The 21,339-nt window shown below is 41.2% G+C and overlaps 1 long non-coding RNA gene across 1 annotated transcript; it reads left to right on the top strand.

Annotated features, from left to right (window-relative positions):
- Positions 1 to 389: 389 nt before the first annotated feature.
- LOC132407156 (uncharacterized) lies at positions 390 to 19,808 on the top strand. The gene is made up of 5 exons (XR_009516383.1): positions 390 to 525; positions 11,233 to 11,724; positions 14,975 to 15,059; positions 16,112 to 16,226; positions 17,118 to 19,808. It is a non-coding gene; the product is annotated as an uncharacterized LOC132407156 (long non-coding RNA).
- Positions 19,809 to 21,339: the final 1,531 nt, after the last annotated feature.

Raw genomic sequence — 21,339 nt, 5'->3', positions numbered from 1 at the left:
CAGAAACATCTTTTCGATCTGCTCTTGAAACCTGTGCCAGAAAAGCAGGTCCCTACGGACCAAAGCCAAGCCGACCTCCAGAGACGGTTTCTGGGTTAGCCATGACCGGAGCCGTGTCGCGGTCCGTCGGCACCGAGTAGAGCGAACCTGTGTCCCCTGGTGGTGTTGCGAGACGTTGTGGGACCGGCCGGCGGGCAGAGCAACACGGGCAGTGGAAGTACCGGTTCCGACCACACGAGGGCGCTGGAGCTCGTTAACACACTCGACGCCGATGCGGCCCCACTGCCACTGCGCCAGGGGAATGGAGGACGCCGGATACCCCCCCTCCCCATCCACAGGCCCCTCTAGGGAAACGCAGTCGAGCCTGGGAGCACCGGAGTCCCGGCCCAGGACTCCGGGGAATCATCGCCCCATCCCACACCCGGACGAAATGGCAGACAGTCAAGGGGAACCAGCGCACAAGGACTATGCAAGTCTTCCACCCCAGCCCGAGAGCCGCAGGGCAGGAGACAGATAGGAGGACAGGTAAGCCTCATTTGCAACAGCCAGGGGGGTCATATAACTAGACATCCTAACTCTAAACAGAAAAATGTAACTTGGGAACGAAGGCCCCTTAAACTTGTACTAATTATAGGGGACTCTAACATTTCCAGGATCAAAAGATGCCCTAATAAGGATATCCATTTGGACAGCTTTCCGTGAGCCAAATTCAACCATGCCACTGCTATCCTGGAAAAGTTAGACCCACAGCTAGAAACTAAAAAGGTTATCCTGTCCTTTGGAATAAACAACAGGTCCAAAAAACCAGCAACAGCTAATAAACAGCTTCAGCAAACTACTAAGAGTGGCCAGTATTAAATTTCCCCAAGCTAGGATCTGGGTGCCAGAATTAAACTTTAGCCACAGTTTGACAGAGATAGAACAGGCAACCCTGGGCCAACTAAACGAGTTTATTAAAACAAAGAATTATATCCCTGCATTCCCGGCGAGGCAGTTCAAGGTAGACACAGACCAGATCCATTGGACAGAGTACAACCCAGACAATAGTCAAGAGGTGGATGCAGTCTTTAAACAAGAGTGGAGACAAAGCCAAGAGAGGCAGGGTCCACGACTGGGAGAGACCGTCGTGAACCTCTTCTGTACGTTCACCCCTACAGAAACCCAGCAAAAGGTTCTGAACGGGGCCTCACTTTTGTACCGACTGCAAAACTCCACAAGGAGCAGATCGTGAGGGATATAAATAAGTTCTATAGGAGATTGGTACTCATCGACTATTTCGGCGAATCCGAATGTAGGAAGACCCCTTTCACCCCTCCCTCAGAGTGGATGCCCAAGCGAAGGTATAGATCTGAAGCTATTTTAGAATTTGAGTGCACACTAGATGAGATAAGAGAGACGGAGAGAGAAGTACAGAATAAGCCAAATCTAACTAGGAAGGAGAGAGCAGCCCGGAAAGAACTGAGGGAAAACATGGACATTGTTATCAAACCAATAGATAAAGGGATAAATGGACAAACAGCAATACCTATTTGAGGCACACAGACAACGAAACAACACGGAACACTACACTACACTAAACTAAAGGAACCCATATACTGGGAAACACACAGAAATCAAGAACATTTTGCATGAACTGGAAAGGACTGGATACCTCATAGGGAAGCAAGTAGAGTACCTGACAGGGGTACAGCCACAAGCTAGAAAGTTTTATATCCTCCCCAAAATACACAAGAACCCGGACACATGGACTGTTCCGGGGGAAATATCACCCGGCAGGCCCATTGTGTTAGACTGCGGCAGTGAGTCATACAGGATAGCGGAGTTCATTGATGCCTGCCTTAATCCACTATCACAGAAACACTCCAGCTACATCGAGGACACATATCACTTTGTCTGAATAGTCAATTCCATGTCAGTGCCCTCTGAGGCCAGACTCTTCACCATGGACATTGAAAGTCTGTACACCAATATCAAAACGGACGGGTATGGAGGCAGTGAGGGATATCCTACGGAAAAACTCTCAGCGAGGGAGACCAGACGAGGCCTCGCTAGAACTCCTTCACCTCAGCCTGACTAAAAATGACTTTGAATTCAATGGTGAATTCTACCTACAAGTCAAGGGCACAGCAATGGGAAAGAAGTTTGCTCCAGCCTATGCCAATATATACATAGCAAAGTGGGAGGAAACAGTCTATCCAAAGTGCCCTAAAAAACCCATCTGTCTCTACAGAAACCTGGATGACATTTGGGGGGTGAGAATACACTGAGGGGGAATTAGAGGAGTTTATTCAAATCCTAAACACTCATCTTCCATCCATAAAGGTTAAAGCCACAACAGATAGAGAGAAGATTGACTTCCTGGACACTACAGTATTTAAACTAGCACTAGAAAATGGCAACCAAAAACTAGCTACCAAAGTATTCTTTAAAACCACGGACACACACCCTCCTACACACAGGGAGCCACCACCCCAAACACCTTCAGAGGCATTGTAAAAGGACAGCTGACCCAGTTTCACCGCATTTGCACCAGGGTGGAGGACTTCCGCCAGGCCGCAACCATCCTCTTCTCTGCACTTAGACACGGGCTACAGCAGAAGGAGACTTAGACACATCAAATCTGACTTTCTAAAAAGTATCACAAATCCCCGACCACGGAACAACACAACACGGAAACTACCCTTGATAACAGGATAGAGTGGGATGGCAGTGAATATCCACAGGGCGGTCAAAACACTTTGAAGAACTAAAAGCAGAAGTGGGGACACTTGGACAATACACCATTGTCTCAGCCTTCAAAAGGGGTAGAAATCTTAAAGACTTACTAGTCAGCACTAAGGTACGGGCAGCACCAAACTGCGAGGTGGGGAACTGCAGAGCATGCACATACCTAAGAATTTCAAAAAGCATACACAACAGAGCCACAGGAAAGTGGGCCGAGATAGAGCAGAGGATAACTTGTGAACAAAAGAATGTAGTATATGCAATCCTGTGCACACAATGTCATATTATATACATAGGGGAGACAGGCCACAGCTTAAGAACCGGACTCATGGGACACCTCAGTAACTTCAGAAGAGGAGACCTAAACAGACCAGTTAGCAGGCACTTCCAGGAGCATGGAACGCACGCCTTAAAAATATTGGGCCTGGAAACTAATATAAACTGGTCAAACACCCAAAGAAAAAGAACAGAGGAGATGGATTGAAACACTACGCACTTATTCCCTGTACGGTTTAAACGAGGCCTAAAAGGCTAGGCCAACTGAATACGATGCACCCACTAGACAGCCACCACAAAAAAAAATTTACTTATTCATTTTTTATTTTTTTTTAATTGAGAAAATCAGAGTAGGAAGGAAGAGGAGGATCCCTTTCAGTCACCCACCCAGAAACTAAATTGAGACAGGGAGCCATTAACTAGGAAAGGTACTTTTTGCTTTAGGAATAGAGCCTAACAGCTAAGCCCCAAAACAGAACTACTACACCATAGGTTTGGGTAGTCCAGCCCAAAACCCCCCACACTGGTAGATCCCATGACCCCACTACCCACCCAGACACCACGGCCCAACACCTCCAATCCTTTAATACACCCCCATAAAGCTTGCACCTCTCCCCACCAGGGAGCCAGTTTCACCTCACATCACCAGTACAATGCCAACCCACAAACATTCCCAAATCCCAGCCTTCACCCTAACTCTAACTTCCTACGGAACAAGCATCCCAATTAAATCAGGTAGCACCTCAAATAACACAAGCCAGTCCCCAGAAAGGACAGCCCCACCTCCTAGCCATATCCCTAATCCTAACACCTGTAACCCTCCTACATTCCCCCATAAACCTGAACCCTCTTCCCACCAGGGAGCCAATTTCACCACACATCAACACAAACATCCCCACTCCTACCCTTTACCCTAACCCTAACTTCCAATGGACCGCACACCCCAACTAAACCAGACAGCACCCTGAATAACCCAAACCACACCACACAAAAGGGGCTTACATAATGGATCTTTACCCTATCCCTAAACCTAATATCTTCAACCCTGCTACACACCCCCATAAACCCAAGCCATCAAGGAGCCAGGTCCACCCAATATTATCAACAGTTAAACTCCTAGTCTGGTTCTTCTTCCCCCCCCCCCCCCCGCAATGGGACCCCCACACCCACCCCCACCCACAATACCACTGGCCACCCTACCCCAGCGACCTTTTCCTGGGGTCCTCAACCCCCATTACCCAAACCTTGCACCAGGCCTGTCCTGCCCCAAAATTAGCTACTGCACAACCCCCAAATCACAGCACCTAGTCCCTACAAGAAAAACCCAAAAGTAAATCCAAAGCACTGTGCATAAACAATAACTCCGCCATTTTAAGTTAAACTCCAGAATGGAGGTTAACGAGGAGTAAGATCCCAATAAAGGCAAGTTGGGGACCGAGATGATGACCACATGGGCCAAAACAAAGTGGCAGGGAAAAGTGAACAGCATCTCCAGTACGAGATCCAAAAACACCAGAGGGTTATTTTGCCCACTACCCGCATACTCCCACCCTAACCGTAACCCAACCTGAGGCTCCCCCTGAAATCCATTGAGGAGTTGTTCCAGGTTTTGCTGGCAAGAGAGGTGCTGAAGTACCGGGAATCTTCAGATCCAGAGGTTGCCGGAGCAAGAGTGAACGGGAAGGTGAGAACGGGAAGAAAGTGGGGAGCAGAGGCTGCAGTCGAAGACACTGAGGCGTGACTGCGCCACAAAGAGCTGATGCGGCAGCTGCCAAGGGAAGAGTTGGACCTGGAAGCCTTGAAGCCCCCCATTTTGACAAAGTACAAGGGGAAAGAGAGACGAGGACTGGTCCAGATTGAAGTAAGGGCAGCTGTGGAGGAGGAGAGGACCAGCAGAGCAGTGGCAATGAAACAGCAAGGAGCGTGGATCAAATGGGAGCAAGTGATCAAGCGAAAGATCACGTGGAATGATCTCCGCAAGGTAGATCCACACTGCATCAAGTTCCCTATCCAAGCTGTTTATGATGTCCTTCCTAGCCCATCCAACCTGCACTGCCAGGGCCTTGCCGTATGACCAGTTTGCCCCTTCGGTGAGAAGACCGGTACGCTAGAGCATATTCTGAGCTGCTGCCCCAGGGCTCTTGCCGATGGCCGTTATCGGTGTCGGCATGACCAGGTCCTCTGGAAAATTGCTGAGACTATCTGCAGCACCCTTAACAACTGCCAGAAAATAAATCCAGTCAAGTCTACCATCTGCTTTGTCAAAGAGGGGGAAAGACCAGCAGAACACCAGAAAGCAACCGGGTTGCTCTTCACTGCAGAGGACTGGAAGCTAGAAGCAGACCTGGGAAAACAGCTGTAGTTCCCTCCGCACAAAACAGAGATGACATTGCAGCCCGACACTGTTGTCCAACTCATCGAAGCACGTTCTTGTGCTTGAGCTTACCGTGCAGTGGGAAGAGTGCATGGAGGAGGCCTATGAGTGGAAAAGAGCCAAGTATGAAGATCTGGGTATGAGGATGAATTGCATCCAGCTGTGGAGCATTTGCTGTGGGTAATAAGGTTACCATTATCCACAGTTACCTCCAGGTCACCCTTAGGCTACATCCACACTAGACCGGATAATTTTGAAAATGCCAGTTTTGTGTAAAATCGATAGGCATCCACACTGTGTTTTTGAAAATATCTCTGTCCACATTGAAACGGAGATTTCAGTGAATCTCCTCCTGCGCATGCGCAGGACACATCTACTGAAAACAAGCGACATGTTTGGTGTTGAATCTCGCCGTAAAAGTGCACGTTTGTGTAGTTACAGACTAGGAAAACTTAAAACGATGGACAGCTGTTGGCTCTTGCACAGAAGAACCTAAAACTAAAAAAACAAATGCTGGAGCATACAGCGGCAACCGACAGGGAGTTACGGACAGATTGACCCGGCTGACAATGAACATTGGAAAAACTGACTAACTCTGTTGCATTAATAAAGCCCCTTGTTAAATGTATAAAACATGTCTGCATCAGTGTTATTTTGTATTTCCATACAATGTTACATTAGGCTGTTGCGCATCTATTGTCAGAGAAGTACTTGCATAAATAGGTAAACCACCTTCACACAAACAAGGACAGAAAACAGGGCAAAGTGAGTACAGTTAACTTATTTATTCAGTAGGTTATAGGTCAAAGTATTTGGTGAGTACATTTCTAAATCTTCTGGCTTCAGTCTCTTTGCCGTCTGTTCTGAAATGGTTAGGTTGCGTTCAAAAAAAACAATGAAATAGCGCACTGCCGTCTGACAGCATTTTCAAAAATCTCCGGTTACTCAGTCCACACTGATCTGCCCGAGCAGCATTTTCAAAAATACCCACCCTGGAAAGCGTTTCTGAAAAGCTGCAGTTTCGGGAGATGAAAACACCGTTTTAGTGTGGACAGAGGGTAAAAATGAAGAGAAAAAGCTTCAGTTACAGAGTTATCCGGTGTAGTGTGAATGTAGCCTTAGGCAAGGTGTAGCACCTGTTAGCCTTCCTACTTTGGTTACAGTGAAGCCACAGAATGCAGGTGGTGGATGAAACAGAAGGCAAGTTGTGAGTAACACAGTCGATGGTTTCTGCTTCTCAGACGCTGAGCAGAAGATCCTCTAAATAGGACAATGGTCAGGGTCACCCTTCTTGTAAAGACACTGCATCGGAAGCAAGCAAGGGTAAGCTTGTATTTCATCCCTGGTACATACAAATGTAAAAGACAGTGTAAATGGGAGCCCACTACCAAATAGTGTGGACACCTCGGTCGATACGGGGTATCATGTAAACAGGCAGGTGAGCCCTGATCGTCATACCACTACTGTCTGCAAGACCAAGTGACTGTGAATTGCCACTTGCATTGTATGAACCCTGCACCAGGCTGGTAAGCTAGAAAATGTAAAATTAGAAATGAAGAGACTAGAAGTCAGCATTCTAGGCGAAATACGATGGAAAGACACTGGAGCATTCCAATCAGACGACTACAGGATGACATACTCTGGAGGAGATAAACATAAAAAGGGTGTTGCAATCATCTTAGACAAAGAACCATCCAAGAGCCTGCTAGGATATTGGCATATCTCAGACAGAATGATGCTAATCAAACTAAAAGGACAACAAAACAACATCTCTATCATTCAAGTACATGCACCCACAACGGCAGGCTCAGAGGAAGAAACTGACGCCTTCTACCACTCCCTGGAACAACACAAATCACAAGAAGTCATCATAGTCATGGGCAACTTCAATGCAAAAGTTGGTGAGAGAAGAGAAGACCATATTGTTGGAGACCAGGAATTGGGAGAATGAAATGAAGGAGGAGAAAAGCTTATATCATGGTTTAAAACAAAATCAGATAATCACCAACACTTGGTTTAAAAAAACATCCAAGAAGGAAATGGACATGGAGAAGCCCAGATGGGAACAACAAAAATCAACTTGATTACATATCAATAACAGATTCAAAAATTCGATAACTCAGCCCAAAAACCACCCTGGAGTAGACTGGAAGTGACCACATACCAGTCATTTGCAAAATGAAAATAAAGGTGAGAATATTAAAGAAACCAAAAAGATCAAAGCCACTGGATTATCAACAACAACAAAACAACCCTCCTCTGAAAACAGAATACACAATCAAGGTGAAAAAAGTTTTCAATTGGTGCAGGATGAAGGAGGCAAATCTTCCTGGGACATATTGAAAGAATCCATGGTTGAAGCTACAAAAGAAACCATCCCACGAAGAGGGTGGAAAAGTAAGAAGAAATGGATAACTGAAGATATAATACAATTGATGCAACAAAAACAGACTATCAAGCCAAGAGACAGTGAAGAATACAAACAACTTGATAAGACAATAAAAAGAAAATGCGGAGAAGCTAAAGACACATGGCTAAATAAGAAATGCTCAGAGATAGAAATGCTACAAACCCGTAACTCTGGAACAAAGATGATGCACAGTAAAATTAAAGAACTAATGGGGAAATTACCTTGCTCAGCAAGTGGATGCATAAAGGCAAAAGATGGCAACTTAGTTTTGATCAAAGTGGAAATCCTAAACAGATGGACAGAATATACAGAAGAATTTTTTGAAGAGCAAAGACAAAAACCGAACACAAAGAAGAATCCTGAAGGACCTAACATTCTAAAATCAGAAATTCATACAGCCATAAATAAAACAAAATGTAACAGAGTAATTGGTCCAGACAACATTGCTGTTGAAATGATACTGACCTTATAAGATTTTGGAATAGAGAAAACAACAGAAATAGCAAATGGAAACCTATGGTTATGGTGAGATACCTGATGATTTAAGTAAGTCAGTGTTTCTCACACTTCCAAAGAAAGACGGAGCAACAGAATGTGAGTTGCATCGTACGATAAGCCTGATGAGCCATGTGGCAACAATTATTCTCAGAGTAATCAGGATGAGAGCAAGATGCTGTATAAAACCAGAAATCAGTAAAGAACAATACAGCTTTGTGGAAAACACTGGAAACAAGTGCAATTTTCATGCTACGGATGATCTGTGAACGAGCCATCCAGGTACAAAAAGACATCTACCTATGTTTCATCAACTATAGAAAAGCTTTTGACACTGTCAGGCACCAAGATCTCCTGAAAGTGCTTCAAGATCTTGATATAGATGGGAAAGATGTATGTTTCTTAAGAAACTTGTACTGGGACCAGACAGCATCCATCAGAATAGAAGAAGTGAGTGAGTATGGGAATATCATGAGAGGAGTCAGGCAAGGTTGTCTTTTCATCTGACTTATTCAACCTGTATTGTGAAAATATTTTGAAGTATCAAAGACATCAAAGGACTCACAATTGGAGGCCATAATATAAATAACATCAGATATGCTGATGACATCGTACTACTAGCTGACTCAGAAACAAAACTTCAAGAACTACTCCCTATAGTGGCAGCAGGAAGTAATCGCAGAGGTCTCTCAATCAACACCAAGAAGACAGAAAGCATGGTCATCTCCAGAATGACCAACATCCCACAATGTGTGATCAAGATCAGAAATACAAACAACAAACAAATCAACAAATTCAGATATCCTGGCAGGCAAATAACAAGTGGTGGCAGGTGCGACACAGATATCAAATACAGAATAGGAGTGGCGAAAGAAGCTTTCCAGAAAATGAAAACAATTTAACAGACAGAAAGATGAGCATGTACACTAAAAACAGAATACTGCAGTGCTACATTTATTCTATCCTGACTTATAGAAGTGAATGCTGGACCATTTCTCCAGAAATGGAAAAGAGACTAGAAGCAGCTTAATTATGGTTCCACAGGAGAATGTTAAAAATATCATGGACTACACACACATCAAATGAAGAAGTTCTCAGAAGAGCCCAAGTAGTTAGATCAACAATAAGAGAAAGACAACTGATTCCTAGGACACATCATGCGAAAATATGAACTAGAAAAACTTTCTCTTTGGAAAGATCAAGGGGAGCAAACCTAGAGGAAGACCTCGGATTATGTACATCAAAAAGCCTAGCCAGGTGGCTGCACATCGAGGAAATTATGTCATCCAAAGAACAAGGGATAGATCTGTATGGAAAACCATGGTCACTGCATTGGACATTTTACCTAGACAGACATGAAGAGCAACTGCCAAAGAAGAGGCTGGAGAGGAAAGTGTTGGCCCTTGGAGGTTGGGTGTTGTGGCTTTACAGGCCAGTCACTCTGCAAAGTATATACTGCACTTGGAATCATGGGAGAGAGAAGGAGGAGAGCCATTTCTACCACCACAGATGCAGCAGAGAAAGCGTCAAGATGGCTCTGGGTAAAGAGGGCAGATCTGTGGGTTGCTGCTAGGGCACAGGCTGGGGTCTGATCAACCTGGGTGAGAGTGTATGAGGTTGAAAGACCTGATACACCTGATGACTCCCGGTAACATCACTGATGATGTGCCCTAGCTTAGCATCATGCAGACGTTTCTGTACAAACTGTTAGAAATTGTGTTTGCATTGATCGGTGTGAAACCAGAAGACCCGAGTTTAGTTACAGTAAAACTCCAATAATCTGAGTGAAGAGTCCTGATGATTTGACATCTGGCCCACCAGGTAACATTTGCCAAGTTCCCTTTGTATTTAGGTGTTGAGTTCCTGTCTTTCCATGCATTTCACCTCGGTCCTGTTTCCCACATTCTGCTTAAACCGTGCGTGCTTCCAGTTCATATGGTCCCCGGTTGCCAGGTTTACCAGAATTTTATAATGCTGTGCAATATGTTCATAAAACTGAATTTTTAAAAAATGCTGCTATTAATTTAGTTAAGTTTACTTTCACATGTACAGATATGAAGTACAAGTACATTGAAAAAATTACAACAGCAGCTCAACACTCAGATCTTCCACTCAGTAGCTGATTTATTAGGTCCACATATGCAACTGCTTGTTAATGCAATTATCTAAACAGCCAATCATGCCAGCAAATCAGTGCAGAAAAGCAGGCAGTGATGGTGAAAAGGTTCTATTGGCTTTGATAGTTGTGTTTGATCAGTAGGTCTGAATATCTCAGATATTGCTGTATCTAGGATTTTCATGCACAATAGTCTCGAGCAGGGGTTCCCAATCTTTTTAATGCCGTTGACCAATACTATTAAGCAAGGAGTCTGGGAATCCCAGGTTGGGACCCACTGCTCTAGAGTTTACAGAAAAAGGTTTGGAAAAATAAAACTATCTAGTGATTAGCAGTTCTGCGGGTTAAAATGCATTGTTAATGAGAGAGGTCATAGGAGCCAAACTGGTTCAAGCTGACAGAAAGGCAACAGAAACTCACGTTACAATATTGGTCGCAGTAGAGCAGACAAGCCCAACAGGCGGACCGCAGGCCAGTTCCAGACCGCGAGAACCAAATGTCTGGACCGCGCCGACCCATTGGCACTTATGTGAATGCACCTGTCATAACATGTAAATAAAGCGTGTGCTGCTCTAATTTATTTTAACCTTATCCCACACCGTACACTTGACCTACGCCCCCGTAGAGCACGCAACCTACTGCGCACTCTCTATGGTCCTCGACTAGGCAGCCGCATGCACCAGCTACTCACCTGTCATCTAAGCGAATTGTCACCAGCAGTAAGTCATGGACCCGAAACCAAGAACAATATGGCTTGCGCGAAAAAGCTCAAATTCGACCAGGAAAACCATCAGTTCAAATCTGACTGGACTGATCAGTTTTGTTTTATTTTACCAGACCATGCCAATGCTAAACCAACATACTTAATATGAGCCTGGCAGAAAACTTCAGGGAACGATCTGAAAGCTCCCCTAAACCCTCGGGTGACATCCCCCTCTTCCTGAGACGGCCGTTCTCCGTTTCGGCTGACGGCCAGTGGACTGCGGAGGCCAAAATGCTAGTGCCCTCCACAGATGAGGCAACTCTTCAGATGGAGGTCTTGGAAATGGGAACATCTGATTTGCTCAAAGCACAACACAAGGACGTTGGAGTGAGTGACTTTTGGATCAACGTGGTACCCCAAGCTCAATTCAAAAACACAAGAGCTATTGCAATGCTCCTGCTCATGCTGTTCCCCTCCACGTGCATATGTACTCTATCAAGAACCAGGACAGAAACAGACTCTCCAATGCACGTCTTGGCCAGTGCCTCAGGATTGTCACAACAGAATACAGGCCTGACGTCAGAAGGATTGCCTCATCCTGTCGCTGTCACTTCTCTCACTGAGTGGTGAGTGAATCAATTTATTTTTGTCCATTTGTCAATCTTATTGTGGTACAGGTGTCCCCCCCCCCCCTTTACAAAGGTAGAGCGTTCCTATGAAACCTTTCTTAAGCCAAAATGGCGTAAAGCCAAGAAACATTAACTTATATGGGAAAAATTTTCTTGTAAGTGAAAATCCTCTTTGTAATGCGAAAACTGTTTACTAATGTAGGTCTTTTGTAAAAGCAAAGTGGCATAAAGTGAACATTTGTAAAGCAGGGGACACTTGTATAATAATATTACAACAACAATAATGCTGATAATTTCATTTATAGCTACACTTCATACCTCAAATGCTACATAGCTTAATTAAAAAGAACAAATAGATTAAATGAGAGAACACAAACAGTGGAAAAGGCAGAACTACTAAAACTCTTTGTGTGGAAGAGAAGTTGTGAAGACTACCATGTTTACTGTGCATGTGTATGTATTATTTTAAGTCCTGGATAAGTTCTCAATGTGACAGCAGACAGTTGTGATAGCTAGAGTCATAACTAAATGGTTGGTTTTGGACATGTTTCAAGATGTACATTTTTTTTTGTTCTGTGACCCACAACACAGGCTTTGAGAATCCCAGGCCTAAATTATTACCACCACTGCCACTACTACTACTAATAATAATGGTAATAGCGACAACACCAATTCTGCCCATAAAACAACTTACTGGTGCAATGAAAAAAAGCCCTGGACGTTTTGGCCCTTGGCTTGGCATGCTTGACATAATTTGGCCCTTGTGGAAAACTAATTGGGGAACCCTGCAGTAGAGCATCTTTCAATGCACAACACGTCGAACCTTGAAGTGGATGTGCTACAGCAGCAGAAGACCAGAAACACACATTCAGCGGCCAGTTTATTTGGTACAGGAGTACCTAATGACGTGGCCTCTGAGTACAATTTATACAACAGTGAAGAAAAGGACTGCGCTTTCTTTTTTACATGTCATATTTTGCTCAAACACAAATCAGTGGTAGTGCAAGAGAATGTCAATTGTTCAATTGGTGAGGAAGGACACTTCAGGGAGCTGTTTGTTGTAGGAAAGTAGCTGTTCCTGAACTTTGGAATGTGAGTCTTCAACCTCTGTACTTTATGCAACTATATAAAAGAGAGGCGAGGTCAGGAAAAAGGCATTAATCGAAGAATGTAACTAGACAACAATGTAATTTTATTAATGCCCTCAGTGTTTCTATTTCATATTTTAACTTTTATTTCTTATAGAATCTATATTCCAATTAACTGATAGCTGCTTGATGATAACTGAATCAAACAATCTGAAAAGCATTGAGGCTGAAGCGGTAATTGTTTTATTAAAAATAAAAAACAGAAAATTGTTGGAATTACTCATCAAATACTCATTTGCAGTATACTGGACAGTCAAGAGTGTCAGGGAAGTGAGGTTTGTGCAGTCAAAATTACGACTGAGAAGGTGCTCAGGAAGCTTAATGGTCTGAGGCTGGATAAATCTCCTGGACCTGATGGAATGCACCCTCAGGTTCTGACGGAAGTAGCTGGAGAGATTGCGGAGGCGTTAACAATGATCTTTCAAGAATAGACAGATTCTGGCATTGTACCGAATAACTGGAAAATTGTAAATACTAAGGGAGGGAGGCAGCAGAAACGAAACTACAGACCTGATGGCCTGACATCAGTGAGTGGTTGGGAAGTTGTTAGGATTGATTGTTAGGAATGAGCTTCCGGAGTATCTGGAGGCACATGATAAGATAGGCCAAAGCCAGCATGGTTTCCTGACAGGGAAATCCTGCCTGACTGACCTATTGCAATTTTTTGAGGAAATTACAAGCAGGATAGACAAAGGAGATGCAGTAGATGTGGTGTACTTTGATTTTCAGAAGGCCTTTGACAAGATGCCGCACTAGGCTGGTTAGCAAGATAAGAGCCCTTGGAATTACAGGGAAGTTACTAGCATGGGTGGACGTTGGCTTATCAGCAGATAACATAAAGTGGGAATAAAGGGATCCTATTCTGGCTAGCTGCCGGATACCAGTGGAATTTCACAGGGATTGGTGTTGGGACCGCTGCCTTTAGTGATGTACGTCTATGATTTGGACTATGGGATTAATGGATTTGTGGGTAAATTTGCCGATGATACAAAGATAGGTGGAGAAGCGAGTAGTGTTGAGGAAACAGAGCCTGTGGAGAGACTTAGATAGTTTAGAGGAATGGGCAAAGAAGTGGCAAATGAAATACAGTGTTGGAAAGTGTACGGTCATGTACTTTGGTGGAAGAAATAAACAGGCCGACTATTATTTAGATGGGGAAGAGAATTCAAAATGCAGAGATGCAAAGGGACTTGTGCAGGATACCCTAAAGGTTAACCTGAAGGTTGAGTCAGTGGTCAAGAAGGCGAATGCAACGTTGGTATTCATTTCAAGACGTACAGAATACAAGAGCTGGGATGTGATGTTGAGACTCTACAAGGCACTTGTGAGACCACACTTGGAGTATTGTGTGCAGTTTTGGGCTCCTTATTTTAAAAAGTAAATACTGACATTGGAGAGGGTTCAGAGAAGATTCACGAGAATGATTCCAGAAATGAAAAGTTTACCATATGTGGAATGTCTGGCAGCTCTTGGGCTGAATTCCCCGGAGTTCAGGAGAATGAGGAAAGATCTCATAGAAACATTCCTAATGTTAAAATGCCTGAAAAGATTAGATATGGCAGTTATTTCCCATGGTAGGGGAGTCTAGGACAAGAGGCATAACTTCAGGATTGAAGGACATCCATTTATAACAGAGATGAGAAATTACTTTAGTCAGAGGGTGGTAAATCTATGGAATTTGATGCCACGAGCAGCTGTGAACACTAAGTCATTGGTTGTATTTAAGGCATAGATAGATAGGTTCTTGATTAACCAGGGAATCAAAGGGTATGGGGTAAAGTCAGGGGGTGTGGGGATGATTGGAAAAATTGAATTAGCCCATGATTGAATAGCAGGGGAGACTTGATGGGCTGAATGGCATACTTCTGCTCCTACATGTTATGGTCTAATTATGATCATGCAGAATCTGTACTAGAATGTGAAGCTAGCAATCCTCTGCAAATGCTGTCTTCCCTATGTAGTTCCAGAGTTATTTATTTTTGACTTTCAAGGTACTAACCTTTGCATGTTCTTGCTGTAAGATTGTTTATTATGTTTGAGATTATAATAAGGCTAATTTAGTTTCCTGCCTTGCTATTAATTTCAACCACCATATAAAGAACTTCACTTACAACACAGTTGAACAGCATTCCATGAATCCAGCAATGAAGTACAAGTGGGATGCTACATCAAATATTAAAACTGGTAAGAGAAACTTTGATTCATATTTGACCATCAAACCTAACTGCCTCTAGTCTAGCTATACGATCAATTCATTTTTTGTGATTTACTTGGGTGAAATTGTTGAAATAAGGGCAGTTCCTTACTGTCACTTCCTAGCGTAAAAGCCAACTCACAAATGTGGAAGTCCAAAACATGTTGACTAATTTCCATGAGACAGTGGTACAGGAACTGCTAGAAATTCTGGGCAGCCTACCTACAGATCTGTGCCAGTGTCAAACTAGCACAGGATATCAAATGGAAAGTCTTTGGCTACAAATATAAAAGGGAAGCTCAAGGTGAATTTCATATTTTGTTAATAATTTGAATTTGTGGAATTTTTGGTAATTTTATAAATGTGTTCATAATAAATCATTTTTTTAACAGTTATAATCTTTTATGGGACATATTGTAATTTGAGTGTTCCAAAACATCAGGATCATTTGTAAGTACAGTGGTGGAATTTGTGGAATATGGAATTATGAAAGGAAATCCTGTTTGACTGGAGTATATTGGCAATAGAAGAGATGAGGGGGAACCAGCAGTTGCAGTGTTGTAGAATGTTCAGAAGGGTTTCTACAAGTTTTCTCTAATAGCAGAATTTCTATTTCCACAGAGGATGTTGGTGTATCAGGTTTCAGCATGTAGAATTACTTGTCATATCTTGACAGGAACTGAAAATTGCTAAGCAATGTTTCACTTGTAAAAGTTTGCTAACTTACATATTACATTCCTGGATTTTGATGATCTAATGTATAAATCCAGATATCCCATTTGGTTTTGTAAACCACCTACTTAGGAATTTGAATATTCAGGGAAAAATTTAAAATATTAAGGATTTAGGAGCTAATTATTGCAGTAAGTATGTTAATATATAATAACCCTGCCACTTCAAAACCTTTGATGCTGTTTGTTAATTTAATGTTTACCAACCAAACATCAAAGTTGCTTGACAGAGATTTAACCTGAATATAAACCAAAATATTGAATAATTCTTATAAAATGATGAACCATTTTCTGTTTATCTGTTTTCTTAGAGGAACTTCACAGAGAAAATGAGAGAGTAAATTTGCGAGTGGAATATTTGAATCAGCAAATTAAACAACGCAACAAATTAAAGGACACTGTCACAATGTTACAAGAGAGTCATAGGTAATAAAAACAAAGAAAACATTTGTGGTATGTCAGCAAAACTGTCTTATTTGAAAATCAGGAAATATATTAATATCTAATATTTCATTCAGAATCCAGTGCATCAAATTTAGCAAGCAATGTAATTTCAATATATATTATTTTATGTTTTTATAATCATTCTGCTACTTAAAATACTGCACCTAAAAGCTATTCAAATTCCTTTATTTCAAAATGTCCTGGTAATATTTTTGTTATCTGCAGTATTGTAAAAATAATTTAAAACTTCCATATTGTAGCAGAAAATTGCCCTGAAATGGTATAATTTGCTTTTTCAAAAAGTTGTAATCAACAATGTGAAGACATCACTGTTACATAAATTCTAATCAGAGGTGTTGTTCTATTTTGAAACACATATCTCCTCAAAGCATTCACTTTCCAGAAACCTGCAGTCCCACCAGAGTAATTTGTAAGGCCAGGTTGAGTACAAAAAACTGGAAATGAAAAGGAAAATATGACAGGAACAGGAGAACAAGCAAATAGAATATTCCAGCTTAAAGTTCTGCGTCTAACTGGCAGCATATCAGACTCCATTGCCCTCATTTACAAGCAGAAAGGGGAGAGTGATAGCATCAGGTATCTTGTTGTTGAATGTAGACTACAAGATGCTGTTCAAGAACATTGACAACAGGGACTGGAATAAAGGATGGGAGATTCGGATTCATCGGATTGCTGTTATGTAGAACCACCACTGAACATGACGAATCGAATAGCAGCTGGTATTGTTACCCTTTTGTGAACTTTTCTGTTTAAAGTAAACTTTATATTTGGAAGTACAGGTGTAAGTTTCTAATATCAGTGCTATTTCTGCTTTGTTATTCTGTTCACTTATTTGTTATCTATTTTTTTTAGAGCCATCATATCCTCCTATAATTACTTACAAGAACTGCTGAATGCAACTCAACAGGGGACAGACATGCCAAATCTTGGCTCTCGGCATACAGAAGTATGGAGCAAGCTGTCAGCTTCAGGAATCTCAGATAACCCTCATCATTCAAATACAGCCATCACAGTAATAGAGATATAGTGTAATGAAAGTGCAGTTAGTACAGGAACTCATTTTAGTAGTTAGTGTAACTTCATCAAATACCCAATTCTAAAAAAATTAATTTTTGTAGGAAATAGTACACGAGCAAAGCCTAAATTTTTTGTGCAGATAAACCCTTAGTTTGACAAAATTAACAGTTGGTCTGGAATAAATATGCTGTGTTAATGCTAGACCACCTGGAACTAAATGTATTGGAGAATAGGCAGGGTTAACATTGGAATCAGTTTGTCATGCAGAGAGACCTCAACTGGTCTGTGTGTGTTCCTAACCTTTTTAAAATCAAAAGTGTTATGTATGATGCTTACAAGACGAAGTCTTAGTTTGATTTTTATGTGTAAACGGTTGGTAACGTGCAATGAATTGGCGATACGTTCCTGGAATGTAATAAATGTTTCTATCTGGTTTGCTAAAATAGGCAGTTTTTCATGCACATGAACAAACTTGTAATCTAGTTTCCGATCATTACATATAGCTTGCAATACACAGAAGTGGAGCTTATACCAAATTGTATTCCACATAATAATATTGTCTTGGGAGTTATAAAACTGTAATAATAGTGTTGAGAATAAGCTAGGAATGGCAATTGAAATAAGAATCAGTGTTGGTGGAATCACTAAACAGGGCCGCCAGGATCATCGACCTGAATCATTAACACTTCCTTTTAGTTTACCAACCCACTGAGTGCTTCAGCGTTTTTCATTTTAGCTTTCCAGCATCTGAAGTTTTTTAGAAAAACATAAAAATATAGATGTTGGAAATGTAAAATTTACTAAGTAGTAATGGCACTAGATTTACAGCATCAGTGAATACAGATGGGATTGGATTCCTACCATGTTCTCCCCGTGATTGTGTGAGTTTCCTCTGCATGTTCTACTTTCTGTCCACATTCCTAAGATGTAGGGTGAGGGTGAGAAAGTTGTGGCCATGCTATGTTGGGGCCAGAAGCATGCTGACACTTGTGGGCTGCCACCAGCAGAACCCTTGCTGATTTGACACACATATCACAGTTCACTAAGTACATCCGACAAATAAAGCTAACCTTTAATCTTCAAGTGTTGAAGCACTTTAAAACAAAACAGTAAAACGGTAGAAGTGTATAGCAGGGGTCAGGCAGTATCTATGGGAGAGAAGCAGAGTTGATGCTCAGGTAGATGAGTTTGCATAAACTTTTAGAATGTTCTGGAACTGATCCTTCTGTTCTCTTTATAGGCAGCACTGACCTGCTGAATATTTCCAGTATTTTCTGTTTCTGTGTCAGTTGTGTTTTTGTAGCCTTTATTTTGACTGTCTATTTAGAAAGATTAAGTGTTGATCATGTTCCTAATGGTTTCAATTGCCATTCTGCACTCAGGGAATGGAATGGAAGGTGTTTAAGAGAATGTGTTTTGATCATTATGCAATTTGACATATACATTTAATTTATGGATCTGTCTAGTCACAAAACATAGTGGCACATAGCTACAAATTTAAATTTACATTTAGATCTACCGTGTCTTCATAGCTACAATGGAAATGTCAAAATATGATGGTGTACTTTTACAATGGTGTTTGTTCGATTCTGAGAGGATTCATTTTGGGACCATTAGTATTCCCTCTGTACATTGATGATGAAACCCCGAGACTTAATAATTGGAAAAAGACACATAAGTAATAAGTGGATAATTACTTTCTAATTTATTGTGAACTAGATTGCATTGACTGAAAGTTAAATGAAAGCAGATTCACTTGATCTTTCAAAACCAGAACAAATGAAATATTAGAATGTCTAAATATGAATATTTCAAGTTCTGTGCACAATGTAAATAGAATTAAGATCGCCAAGTTGATGAAATCAAATTTGTTACTTTAAGATATTTTTCAGTTTTGTATTTGACTTATACTTTGTGCTGCCATTACAATACATAAGTGTAATATCTTACAGCATTGAAACTGCTGGTTCATCTACTTTTTGTGAAACATTATGCTTTTCAAGAATATCTTCTAGAACCAACAAGGGTATATTTTTGGCTAATAATGTGATGAGCTAACTTTAATTAGCAGCTTAGTGTGGTGTGGCATGAATCTTTATCTATTACAGATCAAACCATGACCATGTTCACCACAGATTTTGCAGGGAAGAAACATTTGTTCAATGTTTATATGCAAATTATAAGATGGGGGAATGGGACAAAAGGGGAGATTAGATCAGCTCATGATGAAATGGCGGAGCAGACTTGATGGGCTGAATGGCCGACTTCTGCTCCTTTGTCTTGTCTTATGGAATAAGACTGATGAGAGATTGAAGGTGTGATTGTAATCTGGGGAAACTAGAAATGGGTAAAATAACATATCAACAGAAACGCATGTGATTGTGAACAGTCTTGTCGTTCAGAGAACTTTTTTTTTCCAAATCCTGTATGAGATTGATGAAAGGTATATTGAGAAAATGATCTTGTATATTATACAGATGATGGCATAATCTGGTATGTGTTAAATTGAATACAATAAAATGTGGATTCTTCATGACCTAAAAATTGATTTGTGGAATATTACATTCATTTGTGATTACTTCACATTTAATTATCAATATTAATTATTTTAACAAGGCCATATTTGAATTAAGTTTGTAAACCACTATTTTCAAACTTAAAATATCTTATTTTCACTGAAGAAATTATATTTGCCCTGGAAACCTGAATTACATTTAGATTTTAAAAACTATACTGAATAGAATCAAAAATCAATTTATTGTATAAGAATGTGTGTGTAAGATAACTTCCTTTTAGAACATTTATAAATAACGTATCACTTAGCTCCAGTATTGACAGATTGAAAAGATTAATTCAATTTACTTTAGTAGGAATTGGTTAAAAAGAGAGAGATTTCAATATGCAACTTAAAGATTTAACAGTAAACAAAACAGCAAGTAGGAAATAAATTTTCCAATTTAAAAGTCCAGCATTCAAAACAGTCAAAAATAGGTTATAATTTCCAAAAGAGTTGAATCTAAAGAGAATTGTAATTTGAATTTCTCTGCATGGTTTTATTTTATATCAAATGACTGAAAGTGAAATTTGTTGCAGTGACCAAACCCAGACATTTGGAGCCTGAGTGAAGAGGAATAGTAGACTTCTATTCCTGAATGGCCATCTAACGTGTTTGATCTTCTTAGTTAACAGTTTTTGAAATCCTGTAACTCCGATTCAGTGCAAAACATCTCTACTGATATAACTATAGGTTGCAAACTCATAATCTGTGTTTTACAATCTGACCACGTTATAGTAATCAATCCAAGGGATGTTTATCAATATTTAACCTTATAGCATCACCTCCTTATATTCAAATTGGGCCTCATTCCAAAAATTTGAAGATGGTATTTGTCCAAAAAGCAAGTATGTCCATGCAATGTAAACATTGAAGAGCTGCTTTGTTGTAACAACTAAGATTTCTGAAAAAACACATCTTTGGCTGGTTTGCCATCTTCCACTTTGACGGATCCTGGGCTTGATACTTTATCGAAGCAATTTAAAAAATGAATCATTTGCATTCCTAAATGCTTGTTGAATTTGGCACTTTTCAGCACCTAGTGTAAAAGGTCAAATGGATCTCAATGTACATGCCCCTTCCATTTAGAATCGATCTTTGTTTTAAAACTGTAACACTTAACTAACAGGCTGGTATATGTCTAGGGGAAAAGGAGATCCAGCCACACACCAACCCCACCTCCCGTACACGCAGATGCTGTGAGAATCAAGTTTATGCCTCGCACCTGCACACAGTATCAAATTCACACCAGATACCGTTATGAAATACACTTTAAAGAGTTTACTAAAACTAAGAGTACTAGCCAGTACAATATATATGAAAGAAAAGAAAAAGCAAAAGGCGTCAACTTATCAAAGTTCAGTCAGTTTAGTGCACATCGTTGGAGCTCAACCATCGAACCATTCGACCCCTCGTCGCTTTCCTCCGACCTCCACGTCTTCGCACCCGGGACCACCCCCGGTGGTTGACCAAGCAGTGCAGCGCACATCCACCTTCCTCGGC

Source organism: Hypanus sabinus, chromosome 17 (assembly GCF_030144855.1).
Source record: "Hypanus sabinus isolate sHypSab1 chromosome 17, sHypSab1.hap1, whole genome shotgun sequence".
NCBI lineage: Eukaryota > Metazoa > Chordata > Chondrichthyes > Myliobatiformes > Dasyatidae > Hypanus > Hypanus sabinus.
This window is presented reverse-complemented; position numbering and strand designations above follow the sequence as displayed.